We start from the raw sequence: 14,109 nt of genomic DNA, 5'->3' as shown, positions 1-14,109 counted from the left end.
TATGTTTGAACACTCCTAGAAAACCTTATGTTTCCTACTAAAAGTAGCCTTCTACCAAGGCATCTAGTATTTGTGTGTGTGTCTTGTAAGAGTGTGTATTTTCCCTTATCCGACTATCATTAACCAAAAATATAGTTTTTACATTACCGTGCATCGTGTGAATGTTCACGAAGTGAATGTAATAGGAAAATATTATAGTACTGTAGCGTTGTATTAAGAACTACTGTTGTACTAACTACTTTAAACTAATTGTTATTTAAAGTACCATGTGATCGGCCTGTATCCTGCCACCGACTCAATAGTAAAACGACGATGTAAGACGTCGTAAGAAATGACATTTGGCACCCGTAGACTTGCAAGTCTCACTGTAGCGAGCAACAAGGTGTAGGATAGTCAATCTAGTATAGATCTATACGCAAACTCATACGCTCTCCAATTAAGGAGATTCTGGATACAAAAACGATCATGGCAGGTAGTGTCATGCCCCGTTTAGTGGCTCACATAACTGTATTAATGTATATGTAATGTATGTGCTGGCTGTATTGTGTGTTCTTTCTCTGTCTAGCCTGTATGTTTTGTTTCTCATCATAGTATCTATTGTTAGTTTCTCATCATAGTATCTATTGTTTGTTGCTGACTCATGTATGAACTGACTCATTGTATGTTTCATTGTTCTAGTAATAGTATTAGTCACTCCCTAAACTATACCTATTATAGTTTACTAGTAATGTTATTTGTATATATGAACTTGTTTATATACCCTTGCTACCCAAAGGTATTAAACTGAATGAAGTAACCTTTTATATCTATATACATATACATAATATATAACTAGGATTCAAACGACCCTCAGACAGATAACCCTGATACCCTAAGTCCACAACCAAACAAGGACAGGAAGTAAGGTGAGCTATCAGTCCTAAGTCCTTTCAATCCTACTTATATAACTATATCTATATAGATACACATTTAATAGAAATATAAGTTTAAAAGAGTTTAAGTATCAGTAATTGACATGTGAAAAGTTGATAAAAGCATTTGATATGTAAAACAGTTTGAAGTAAAATAGTTTGATAAAACAGTTTGAAAGGTAAGAAAACCACTTGTTTGGTAGTTATTAATCACATGTGATTGATGTAATAACTATAATTGTTCAACTTGTATACCCCCCCCCCCCACCCAAAAAAAAGTATTTAAAAACATTTAAAAGGTTGTTTAAGGGGTATGAACTCACCTATAGTGAGTGGTATGGATGAACTGAAGAAACAGGATTGCTAGGTGTCAAGTGAAGACTTGAGCACACTTAAAGATCCTAGTTAACATATAATAACACATATATGTATCCAATTAGTCTTTAAACAACTAATCAACAAATTTAATACATCCTAGGACATCTTAAACACCTTATATAAGTGTTATAAGTGCCATGGATTGCATCTAAGTTGTAGGACATTGCTATTGAGTTTAGGGTTCAAGGGAACCCCCTTATATGAGTTTACGGTTTTGTGAACATCACTCATTGAGTTTATGGTCGTAAACTCATGAGTTTACGGTCGTAAACTCATGCTTGTTTGACCATGTTTTGTTTTGATGCCCTACAAGTCCTTAGAAGGATTTCCACTTGAAGTATAAGCATATGGAAGGGATTAGGGCACCATTTCACTCCTAAATGGAGTTTACGGCCCTTAGACCATTTTCCCTTGGGTTTACGGTCGTAAACCCCTATGGTTAATGGTCTTTTGATGTTTTAATGTGCTAAGCTCATCAAGGAAAGGATCTATGCTATTTTCCAAGGCTTAAAAGGGACTTGGGCACACTTTTTAGTGTTTACGGTTCAAGAACTTCTTGGACTGTAAACACCTTCTTCTTGGTGATTCTTGGGTGATTTCTTGATATATGGAAGTGTAACAAGCCTTAAGATACTCTAGGATAGAAGTACTTACAAAATAGAGGCTTGAAAAGGTGCTAAAAGTCCAAGAACACTAGTGTGTGTTCTTGGTGTTCTTGGTGAAACTTGAAGATCTAACCTTTTGGAATGATTTCACGGATGGAAGTGTGTTAGATCACTATATTAAGTAATATATCAACTTAATAGGGTTAGAAACACTTACAAGTTGAAGATCTTGAAGAATTGTTGGATGATACTTGAGAGAGAATTGAGATTTGGATCTTGATTTTGTGAAAAAGGGTAAATAATGAGTAAGTGTCACTTATATACCCCCAATTTAGGGTTTACGACCGTAAACACCTTTGTTTAGGCCGTAAACTCCAAACTCTTGGATCGTTGGGGTATTATTAGAGCATCCTCTCTCCTGATATCTCCTAAAGTGCTAATCCTAAAATACTCAAACTTATTCCAAAAAGCTTGAAAATTAGCAGCGACAGTTCTGACTTCTATTGAATTGAAATGTTGTACATAATAGAAATTTCGGGTTGTCACAATAAATTTCACCTAGTTGGTGAGCAATACTAGGGGAGGAGACATGTATTGAAATGCCCCAAAAATAATAAGCTAAATTTCGTTCTTATATTAATAAATCGTTAATACATATCATTTACATGAAACCAAAGTGATTCAGAATTAACAAAACATTATCAAATCGGAGTAAAACACAGAATGCGAAAACATATGGTGTGTGCTCTGCAATCATCTCGAGCTCTTCCTTTTGAAAACCAAAGTACCTGAAACATAAAACTGAAAACCGTAAGCACAAAGCTTAGTGAGTTCCCCAAGTTACCACATATCGTACATAACAAAACATATAATGGGCCCCGCCTGGCATCGGGCCTCGCCCGGTACAAACATGTAAACAAATAAACATATAAACATATATCATAAAAACACACAACATGTGCCATAATCACAGAGATAAATAGCATATATACTAGTCTTTGGGCCCTACCCGGCATCGGGTCTTACCCGGTACTCATAAAAACGTATACAGATAACTAGCATACAATACACTCATTAGGCCCCGCCTGGCATCGAGCCCCGCTCGGTAAACATAAAATACATAACACATGCAAGATTCATGTAGAAAACAAGCATGTTGAGCATAACAACCATGGGCCAGCATTGGTGCCTTCGACCCACTAAATATAGTGAGGCGACTCACATCGCACTGCTGAAGTCCTGCGGATAAAACTCTAGCTGCTGGCTGGCAGATCCTCGAACTGTCAACATCAAAACAACACCTAATTAATAATTGTGTTCCAAAGCATAACCATAAATCCATACTTGGGGTAAAAAGACTACTTTTACCCCCAACCTAGCTTAGTCCAAGCCTAAGGCCCAAACTCACACCATGAAGGCCCACAAGTCAAACAATCAACAAAGGTCCAACATATGGCCCAATTTTCCAAATTGAGCCCAAACCCCTTACATGGGCCTTACCCTAAAGCCCATCCAATTTTTTCCTAGTCCATACACTTGTTCTCTGGTGGCCCATCAAAAGAAAGGCCCAACTTGAAGCCCAAACACGATTAGTGTTTCACATAAAATGACGATTAGGTTTAAGTAAGAACACTTAAACCATTAAGGACTTAATACATTAAGCCCATCACTCCACTAGGTCAATCATATAATGTGGTCAGGCATAATTCATAATTCCAATCCAACGGTCAACAACGCGGGTCCCGGCAAGTCCCAAACAAAAGTCTCCAAGATTAGGGTTTCCAACCCAAAAACATGTTAATTAGGTCCAAGGTTAATTAGGGTTCCACTAGGTTGGGCACCACCCACTGCCACCTCGGGTGGTGGTGCTCGACGGCAGTTCACGGCGGCAACCACCACCTTACTATGGTAGTCTTTATGATTTTAGGACAAAAATAACAAAAGCAATCCAAACATTGGTCCAATCGCACACAAATGCACACAGCCACCATAGATGGTGGCTAGTGGTGGCAGCCACAATCTCACGGTGGTGGTGATGGGTTTTCTTTGGTTTCCCGGCCAAGCAAAGTCCATACAATATCATACCCATAAAATACACTCACACACACACAGACACCCCTCACGGTGGCTGGTGGCGACAAAAGAAGGCACCATAGCGGCAGCCACCATGGTGGTCCGTCTAGCTCTCCAGCCAACATCACACCCACGCACACTTCACGCTGAAGCAGCAACACACACACACACACAAACACGACTTTTATCGTAAAACAAGCACCCATCTCAACCATTTCAGGTGGCAGGCGACAACCAGAGCACAACAAAAGGCAGCCACTCGGATCTACGGCGGCGAAGGAACGTGGGTCGGGGTGAGCAACCGAGGAGCAGAGAAAAAGATGCGATCGAGAATTACAGCAGCGACAACCATGACATCGACTTTTCTCCTCCGGTCTCCAACTGATGCGACATCTTCCCGGTTTCCCGTCGGTCTTCGATATCGCCGACAACAAAAGCCACCGGTGGATGCTCGGTGGTGCTAGGTGGTTGAAGTTGATAGCGACGGCTAGAGGTAGGGGAATAAGGTGGCGGTTGTATGAAGGCTTTAGGGTTAGGGTTTGAATGAAAGGAGGTGACAGATTTACGGATGTCCATATACAAACTAAACTCATAATTACACTTCCAACCCCTCCCTCTCAATTCTTTTCAACTTAAATCCATAATTTACCAAACAACCCTCATCCTTCATAATTCTTAACAAAACCAATCCGGAATTTACACTTTAACCCCCAAAATCCCAATTATGACATTTAACTCCCCAAAAATCAACACCCTGCTAAGTTATTACTAATTTAGGGCTACAATAAAATGTAATATACATCTCGAGGTTTAGGGTTAATTATTTATTTACTTCTTTTATTTAATTGATTTTTTTTTAATTTCAAACGGAATGTTACATGTATACATCCTCATGAAGATCACCATTCAAGAACACTTTCTTGACATCTATCTAATAAATCTTCCATTGGCGAATGGAAGAAACTACAATCAAGGTGCAAACAGTCATCATTTTTGCAACAGGAGCAAACGTGTCCTCATAATCCATACCATACTTTATGTGTACCCTTTCGCAACAAGTCTGGCTTTATAATGCTCAACGAATCCATCAAACTTTGTTTTGATTTTATATACTCAACGATAACCAATCAAGTGCTTTCCAATCGAATGCAGAACCAGCTCCCATATATGAGTCTGATAAAGAGCTGCAAGTTCCTCAACCATAGCGGTCTACCAAAGGAGATTAGAAATGACCTCTTTGTAGTATGTTGGCTTAGAGAGATAATGTACATTAGCAATAAAGGAGGCAAACACTGGTGAGTAAGAGGAATACACAAAGTCAGGAAGCTTTGTGGACATATTATTAAGATAAGGCCTCAATAATGGGGGATCATGATGATTTGTAGGCAGAGGATCAGGGAAAGGTGGTGGATCAACAACACGTGGTAGATCAGTAGTAGGTGATGGATCAGTAGAAGTTGGTAGATCATCAATGTCAATGCTAAACGGGTCAATAGTATGAAGCTCCTACCGGGTTGTTGACTGAATAGCAATGTTATAGAATGTAATGTGCTCCAAAAATGTGACATTATGAGAGACATACATGTAAGGTTCAAAGTATTCCATGGATGATGACAGGGGGCCTCCTTTTATGACATGTGGTTTATTGGCCTAGACTTGTTTGTACCCTATAAATAGTCATGTAATGGTCATTTTAGGGAAAGAGATGCAAGATGTAGTCACTAAATGAGATGAGGTTTCTTAGGTAGAATAGATAGATTTCAATCTTTTCCTTTAGTGTAATTTCCTCATCATTGTTGAATAAAATATCTTGTTCACCAATTACATCTTCATGATTTTTTTTCATTCTTATATTCCGCATCATCAAATCGTTCTTGTGATTTTTCCCCAACAAGTGGTCTCAGAGCAGGTATTTGAAGATCAATGTGATTTTGAAGTATCGGTTCAGGATTTGATGAATTTCTACACAACATATTGGAGATTCTTGTATTTTTGGTGTTTTGGAATCAAGCTTCAAGTTCAATCTACTGCTCATGGAGATTTATGGTGTTTGATATTGTTCATTATGGTAATTCCAATCCCATTCTCATTTAGTTCATATTTTTCTATGGATCTGATTTGTTTTATACTCAAAGTCTTTTGATTCAATTATTATCTATAGATCCATATGTTTTTGCACAAATCACGAGTTACCACTGTTCATTATATTCATTATTTTAGGATATGATATTCATTTGATCAAGCCGAAAGTTCAGCCCAGTTATATTCACAAATTCATTTTTTCTTGTTACTGTTCATTCGTTCCATTCTTGAGCCCATAGTTCTTGATTATTGTTCACTGGTTTAGCCCACATATTTTTCTTTGAAATCGTATGTTCTGAATCACGCAATTTGACTCATCTCAAAATTATGAATGTTGTATCTGCAAATCCTTCATTCTTCTGTTCTTGAGTCGAAATTCCTAAACAATACCATTCTCAAAATCGATTATGATTTTATTATTTGATTATGTGTTCGAATTGAGTCAATTTAATCAATAATGTTCCCATATCGATTTTGTTTCTTGATTGTATTGATCTGAGAAGTTAAAGATGATTTGGAGATTCGATGATTTAGGGTTTTTGTGATTACCAACATAAGTTAGGAATCAAGAATTAGATGAAGAACAGATGACACATAGTGAAGAACAGATAAATATGGTGATGAATTTGATTAAAAGTGGTGTTTGATCTGGAAATTGATTTGTGAAAATCAATTTGGTGTTTGTCAAGTATTTGAATCGAAACTGAAAGTGAATGTCTCTTTTTTGAATATTAATATCATGTGAATCGGTTTATTTGCTCAAATCGGAATTGGAATTGATTACCTCATAATCGGAATAAAGCACTTACACTGATGAAGCCAATTGTGTAATCAGAACGTTGCGGGAAAGATGGCTTGAGGGCTCAACACTTACTAGATGCCCTTTGTGGAGAAGGGTCTGCTATTGCCACGGATCTCATACATGCTATCACTTCAGTGGTTAATTTATGGTTAGCGGGAAGATGTCCAACCATTTTGGCAGAGTTTGTTGTGACCGCTCCTCTCACGCCTCTACTTAAACCTGACAACGGGATCTGTTCGATTGCAGTAGGCACTATATGGAGACGTCTGGTTTCCAAGGTTGCTATGAAAGGTGTGGGTAAAGAAATGGCCAAGTACCTTAATGATTTTCAGTTCGGGGTTGGTGTATCCGGCAGTGCTGAGGCTGTGTTACACAGTACCAATAGGGTGTTGAGTGAACACCATGCTGATGGGTCTCTTGTAATGTTGACTGTGGATTTCTCAAATGCCTTTAACCTGGTGGATCGATCAGCATTGCTCCATGAGGTTAAGAAGATGTGCCCTTCCATTTCTTTGTAGGTGAATTTCTTATACGGGCAATCAGCGAGACTTTATATCGGAGACCAACAAATATGGTCTGCCACTGGGGTGCAGCAAGGTGACCCTTTGGGCCCTCTTCTTTTTTCCCTTGTTTTGCACCCACTTGTGCACAAGATTAGAGACAATTGTAAGCTCCTTCTCTATGCTTGGTATCTAGATGATGGGATTGTCATTGGGGATTCAGAGGAGGTGGCTAGGGTGTTGAACATTATTCGGTTGCATGGTCCCGGCTTGGGTCTTGAGTTGAACATCAATAAAACAGAGATTTTTTGGCCCTCCTGTGATGGTAGGAAGCTTCGTGCCGATTTATTCCCAACGGATATAGGGAGATCTTCTTTGGGGGTGAAGCTCCTTGAGGGGGTTGTTAGCAGAGACCTAGGGTTTAGTAGCAGGCTGGCCATGAAGAGAGTGGTCAATGCTGTTGATTTGATGGGCCTTCTTCCACAACTATGTGACCCGCAGAATGAGCTACTTTTTCTTCGATCATGTATGGGCATTGCAAAGCTTTTCTTTGGTTTAAGGACATGTCAGCCGGTACACATAGAAGAGGCAGCTTTGTTCTTTGACAAAGGATTGCGCAGGTCTATCGAGGATATGGTGACGTCCAGTGGCGCCTGGCCTCCTTACCTATTCATTTCGGTGGTTTAGGTTTGTACTCGGCATACGAGGTTTTCTCCTACGCATTTGTAGCCTCTAAGGCCCAATCTTGGGCATTATAAGACCACATCTTACATGACAGTGGCGTATGTGGTATGGACTTGAATTACATATGTGCTATGACTCATCTTCGCGATACGATTCCAGGATTTGACTATAGCGGTTTCACTAATAAGGACACTGCCCCCCCCCCTAAATCCCAAAAAGCTTTGGCGTGTGCCCTTTTTAGTTAAATCGTCCAAGATATGGAAGTCGACTTCGACATGACTGTCAGACAGAAAGCAGTCTTTGAGTGTTTGCACGCACCTCATGCTCAGGATTTTATGTTAACTATCCCTATTGATGGTCTTGGCCAGCATATGTCTCCTGTGGAGTACCGAACTATCCTTCGTTACTGCCTCATGATTCCCATATTCCCAATTGACGATATATGCCCAGTTTGATGCAAGGCATGTTTGGATACCTTTGGGGAACACGTGGTTCATTGTAGAGAGCTCCTTGGTTTCAAGTACAGACATGATGTGGTTCGAGATGTTCTCTTTGATGTTTGTCTGCATGCTGGTATTTTGTGAAGAAAGAAGCGTCAGTGAACTTTTTGATGGACCCGCAGGATGGAAGGTCCACACTTAGACCGGTTGACATTTTGGTCTTTGGATGGATAAGAGGGAAGCATGTATATGTGGATCTTACTGGGGTTTCTCCTCTCGTTGGTTTGGGGAGCGGGGGTTTCACAGCAGGTCATGCCACTTTGAAAGCCGCTGCGTGCAAAGTGGTAAAGCACGAGAATGCATGTATAGAAAATCAACATGTGTTTGTACCTTTTGCATTCGATACATTTGGGTTTCTTGCACCAGAGGCGGTGGAACTCCTCAATAGAGTCCAAAGGTTCATGTATTCTAATGTCATATCTCCTAGATCCACAAATGTTGTTTTCAAAAGAATTGGTTTTTCCATCCAGAAAGTGCTAGCGGCGTAGCTTGTTGCCCGTTTGCCTTCAATCGATATGTATTGAACTTTATAAATTGTTCAATTTGCACTAATGGTCTTTGTAGTTGAATGAATGTTATCGGAGTGGAAGAGTTTAGAACTAGAACCATATTCAGAATTGTGATGATGGCTGGTATGAATTAGAACGAGATGAGAGGTCATCGGAACTTATTTTGGTTTTGTAATCGGAACTTTTGGCATCTCAGTTGATTTCATTTCCGAATGATATGTTTTGATCTCTCAATTTGACTTGACTTCGCATCTTAATGCAATTTGAGTTGTTGTTTGGTCTCGCAAGCGATTAATGGGTCTCGCAAATTGATTCAGATTTCACATCTGATCTTGATTTCGCATATGAAAGCAAATTTAAGCAATTGTGACTGGTGTCGCAAGTCGTTGTTGACGTTCGTATTTTATTTGATCAAGTGGGGAAGGAATCTAATTTTCTACATATCTAGTCCCCTAACTTTCATCAAAATGGCAATTTTAGTCCAAATTATGAAATGATTACAAAATCAAGGGCTGATGAACAAATTTGGATTTTTTGTGAACATATTTTTTTCGTGACCAGTAAATATTGGATTCCAACAAGTCTTGGCGGTTCAAAAGGTCGTGTTTCGCAAAATTTCACATTTTTGTCGACTTTTTTGAATTTTAAACTTCAATGTTTATTCCATTTTGTCGAGGGGGAGCATAGCAATGATTTATCCAATTTAATATCATTCTCATGACCATTTGAAGGTTTTATAATCATTTTTTATTTTTTATTATAAAATGGGGAGAATTTGACATGGCCATTCGAAGTTGGATTGTGACTTTTCAAACTGGAGATTTTTTATTAAGCTTGTGGTTGGCTGCCTCCATTATGTTGTTGTTAGCAAATACCACTATTTTTGGTTTTGGCTCTTCCAAATCATTCCCGCAGGAGATCCGGACCCTTTTTTCTGATCATTCGATAAAAAGATTCATTCTCTTCATAAAAAATAGGAAGTAGAACCAATAAAACCAATAAAGATTTCGTTTTCCATTCATACCTGGAGTTGAATACCAAATTTGTCACACCCCATTAAAGCGGAAATATGAAGTGCGACAGGTTAAGATCTCATCACAAAGGTAAATAGGAGTACCAACCATAATCATTAAGCGTTTTAAGTTTACATCACATACAAAACAAATACATAGTTTAATACATAACAAAAGTGACAACTAAAATCATGTTGGCGTCTCATTGATTCACTTATTGTTCCCTGAAAAGCATGAAAAAACGAAGGCCAACTATAAAATAGTTGGTGAGTTCACAGGTTTATAATGGTACATTATTTCAAAAATGTAGTTATTCTATAAAAGTTCCAATTCAAATAAGGATGAATGTCATTGCATTCTATTCACAACCAAGGCTAACGACCGTTCTTGTCCCATTCCATCATGTCCATGGTTCCCATGATGTCAGTTCATGGAAATATGCATTAGCGGTTCTGGGTGAGTGGGGGCTGTCGACCCCAAATATCGCTATCCATAAGACCATCAGCTCAAATATGAGTTAATAGGTTGTATCGATTCTCCGGGGACTTAATCATACAAGTTCATAACACCAAATTCATAGTACAAGTTCATAATACAAGGTTCATATAACAAAGTCCATATCATATAGTTCATAGCACAAGTTCATAAAATAATAATGTTCATAGAAATTGTAGCATGCTTTCCACCCCAAAACATTAAAAACGTAAAATAGGGGCTGTGAATGCTCACCATGGAAAGTTTGTGGCTCGGGCTTCGTGGTTTGATGTTGACAAGTGCGATTCCTACTAGCGTCCTAGGGAACAAATAGTTTTTAGTGAGATATAATCTACTAATCTATTTTCTAGGAACTACCTATCCAACTAGTGATGTCGTAAAAGTGCCCAAAGTGTGTACGATTCATTATTGGTAACATTAATTCATATTACATTGTGTTAAAATTTTTAGAAATGCATGGAATTAAATTCCCAAAAATTACAAAAAAATGGTTATCTGGTTCTAACAAAGGGAATTGGTGTCCAGAAATTTTGTAAACATTTTTGAAGGTTATTTGATATTTTTTGTAAATTAAAGCCCAAATAATGGATAAAATTCAAAATAAATGGTAAACAATTTCTAAAATTATCAATTTAATTTTTACAGGCGCCCATAATGTTCCTAAGGCTGAAAAAAATATTGGTTAGGGTCTTTGAGTCCAATGACCCGAATTTGTAAATTCATGCTCTAATTTAATGAAAAATATGTATAAAATACCAAACAGTGTCAAAATCATCTAAAAAGTTACATGTTTTTCTTATTCTATGAACACATTACTACTGCAAATGTTCAGATTTTTATCTCTTTTGGAAACAATTATTTTGAATTTATAGCCATTAAATCATTATTTTTATAGAAAATTAAGGAATTTGTTCTAGGTCTTAGGATTTTACAGATCATCACTTGTATATATGAAATTTCATAAAACAATTTTATTCGAAATATATTTAGAATAAAAATAGGGTATTCAACCCCAACAAGTTAAGCAATGTAGCACAATATAGTGCATGAGTTCTAGATGTAGCTGAAAGTTTACGAATTTTTATAGAACATTCTATGGGGTTTTAACCCACAAAATTTTAGACATAGCTTGATGGATGTGTTAAGTTTGTAAAATATTTTTCCCCAGATTTAATTTGGGTTTTAAGACCCTTGATCATGTAAATCAAAACTAATGATCATAGAAAGAGTGTTGTTTGCGCAATTATTTTGTAAAAATTGTCAAAAATCCGATTTTTAATATTTTACAGTAAGACCAACTGGGTTCTAAAGTTAAATCATCTAAAACTTCTTCATTTCCTTGTGTGCAATTAACTTGGCTCTAGAGTTACAAGTTGAACTAGGTTCACGACTTAATAGATCCCTCGGAACAATTTGTGTATCTTAGCTTGTATTGAACAATCACATTGATATTTGTATGAACCAACTGAGTGCTAAAGTGCCAAATTTGAACCTTAAGTCCAAACATAACACTATGTTCGATAGATCATAACCCAAGGTAAGTTAGCAACCCTAAAATTTCCATATTGGAAAAATCTAATGCTTAACAAGGTTAAGTATTTTAAGCTAATATGAACAAAATTAAATCATAATATGAACCAACTATAAAGTTGATGAGAAATTCATATAATTCATGATTCGAAATGTGAACCAAAAGAAAAATCCAAGGATATAAAAATCTTACAACCACATATTATGAATCCTTGTTACAATTGTTGAAATATGAGAAATTGATTTTTATAAAAATTAAATAATAGGTTATCATTTTCTAAATTAATTCAACAAATATAATTTTACAAGTTATTACCAAGTGTAAATATTTCAACAAAACCCAATAATTAAAACCTTAGGAGATTATGATAATGTTTGAGTTTTTATAAAATATAAAAATCTAGATTTATAAAAATTCAAGGGAGGCTTTTATTATTTGATCAAATATCAATAAAAATACCATCCCTCTCTTAAAATTTCGACCATTAGGCTTTTCCCTCTCCCCCATGCCTTAAACCCCATCATTACACCTCATTTGAACCACCTACACACTCCATCTCACACTCCTTCTCCAAGAAAACTCTCCCACTTCCAAGACCACTCCTACACATCAGAAAATCCTCCATTCTCTATCCTAATTTTGGATTTTTGAAGGTCAAGAAGTGTTCTTGCTTCTCTCAAGATCAAAACCAAGGTAAATAACACAATCCTTTATCATAGTTTTATGATTTTACTTCCTCTTCTTCATAGTTCTTCTTTTCTTTTCGGATTATATGCCCTTATATGGCTAGAAATACTTGTTTTTCCTCTTAGTATTTGTAGATTCTCACCATAACACAATACGTGTGTTTGAGATGGTGAAAATCCGGGATCAAACCCGTGCAAAGAGTGAAAAGATGCACATATGTTCATATGATTTCAAAAATTGAGTTTTACATCTTCTTCTTCATTTATTTTGTGTTCTTACATGACAAAAAGTATTTAAACCATTTCTAGTACATCTTGGATTCTTATTCACTCCATGCATGTGCTAGAAATTAGATTTGTGGTGCAATCCTAGTGTAAGATTTGGTGGTTCCAAGGAGTTCTCTATCACATGAATGAAACACCCACTTTGGGGCCTTGGAATACAAAGGGTTTCATAGCAAATGATAAAGACAACACCAACCATAGTATTAAAAAGCATTACAAATTTACAATGGGTTTGAACAACTTTAAAAAAATTACAATGTGAATTGAGGTATAATTGGTATAGCTTTCGACTTAAGATTATTACCTGTGTCTATCTAGATACTAACCTTATGTCTAAAGTCAATAGCTACCGATGAATACTCATTCTCAATACTAAGTATATCGCTCCTAGAGTGGTTAGTGATATAACCTAACTGGTTAACCTAGCACTTGATAAGAGATAAAAATATTTCTGAATAAGACATTATGGTAAAAGTGCACTTAGTATGAAAGTGCATATATCATTTTTAGGTATTGATGAATTTTAGGACAGGGATCCCAAAGGTTCTACCAATGACCTGGTGCTTTGATTAACTCTAACTTTTAGAGATTTATCGATCAGTTGAAGTTACAAATCTTTAATTTGATTTGTTACATGATATTTTTTGGTGGCTTATATCAGTAGCATATTTGAAGATCTTTGTGACTTGGAGGGGGAGTTCTTCAAGATAAGAAGTGATTTGGTTTCTTAATTCCGAAATGGGTTTTTATGGCGGGTTTGGCTTTCTTGACAATCTTTGGGATTACATTAAAAGATGAAGTTGAAAAATATTACTTCTATGCTTGGTTTCGTATTTCTAAATCCTAGAACCCGTTTTGAAGACTATTGGAGAATCAAGATTCGTGGATTTCTTTGATATTCCTCGTCACAAGATCTTTTCTTATTTGCTAGAGACTTGTTTTGGAAGTTGAAGCCTTGTCATCCATTCCATACTTTAAGGGGGAGAATGTAAGATTCAAAGTATTCCATGGATGATGACAAGGAGCCTCCTTTTATGACATGTGGTTTATTGGCC

This window comes from Lactuca serriola, chromosome 4 (assembly GCF_051521515.1).
Source record: "Lactuca serriola cultivar US96UC23 chromosome 4, Lser_US96UC23_V15, whole genome shotgun sequence".
Lineage (NCBI taxonomy): Eukaryota > Viridiplantae > Streptophyta > Magnoliopsida > Asterales > Asteraceae > Lactuca > Lactuca serriola.
This window is presented reverse-complemented; position numbering follows the sequence as displayed.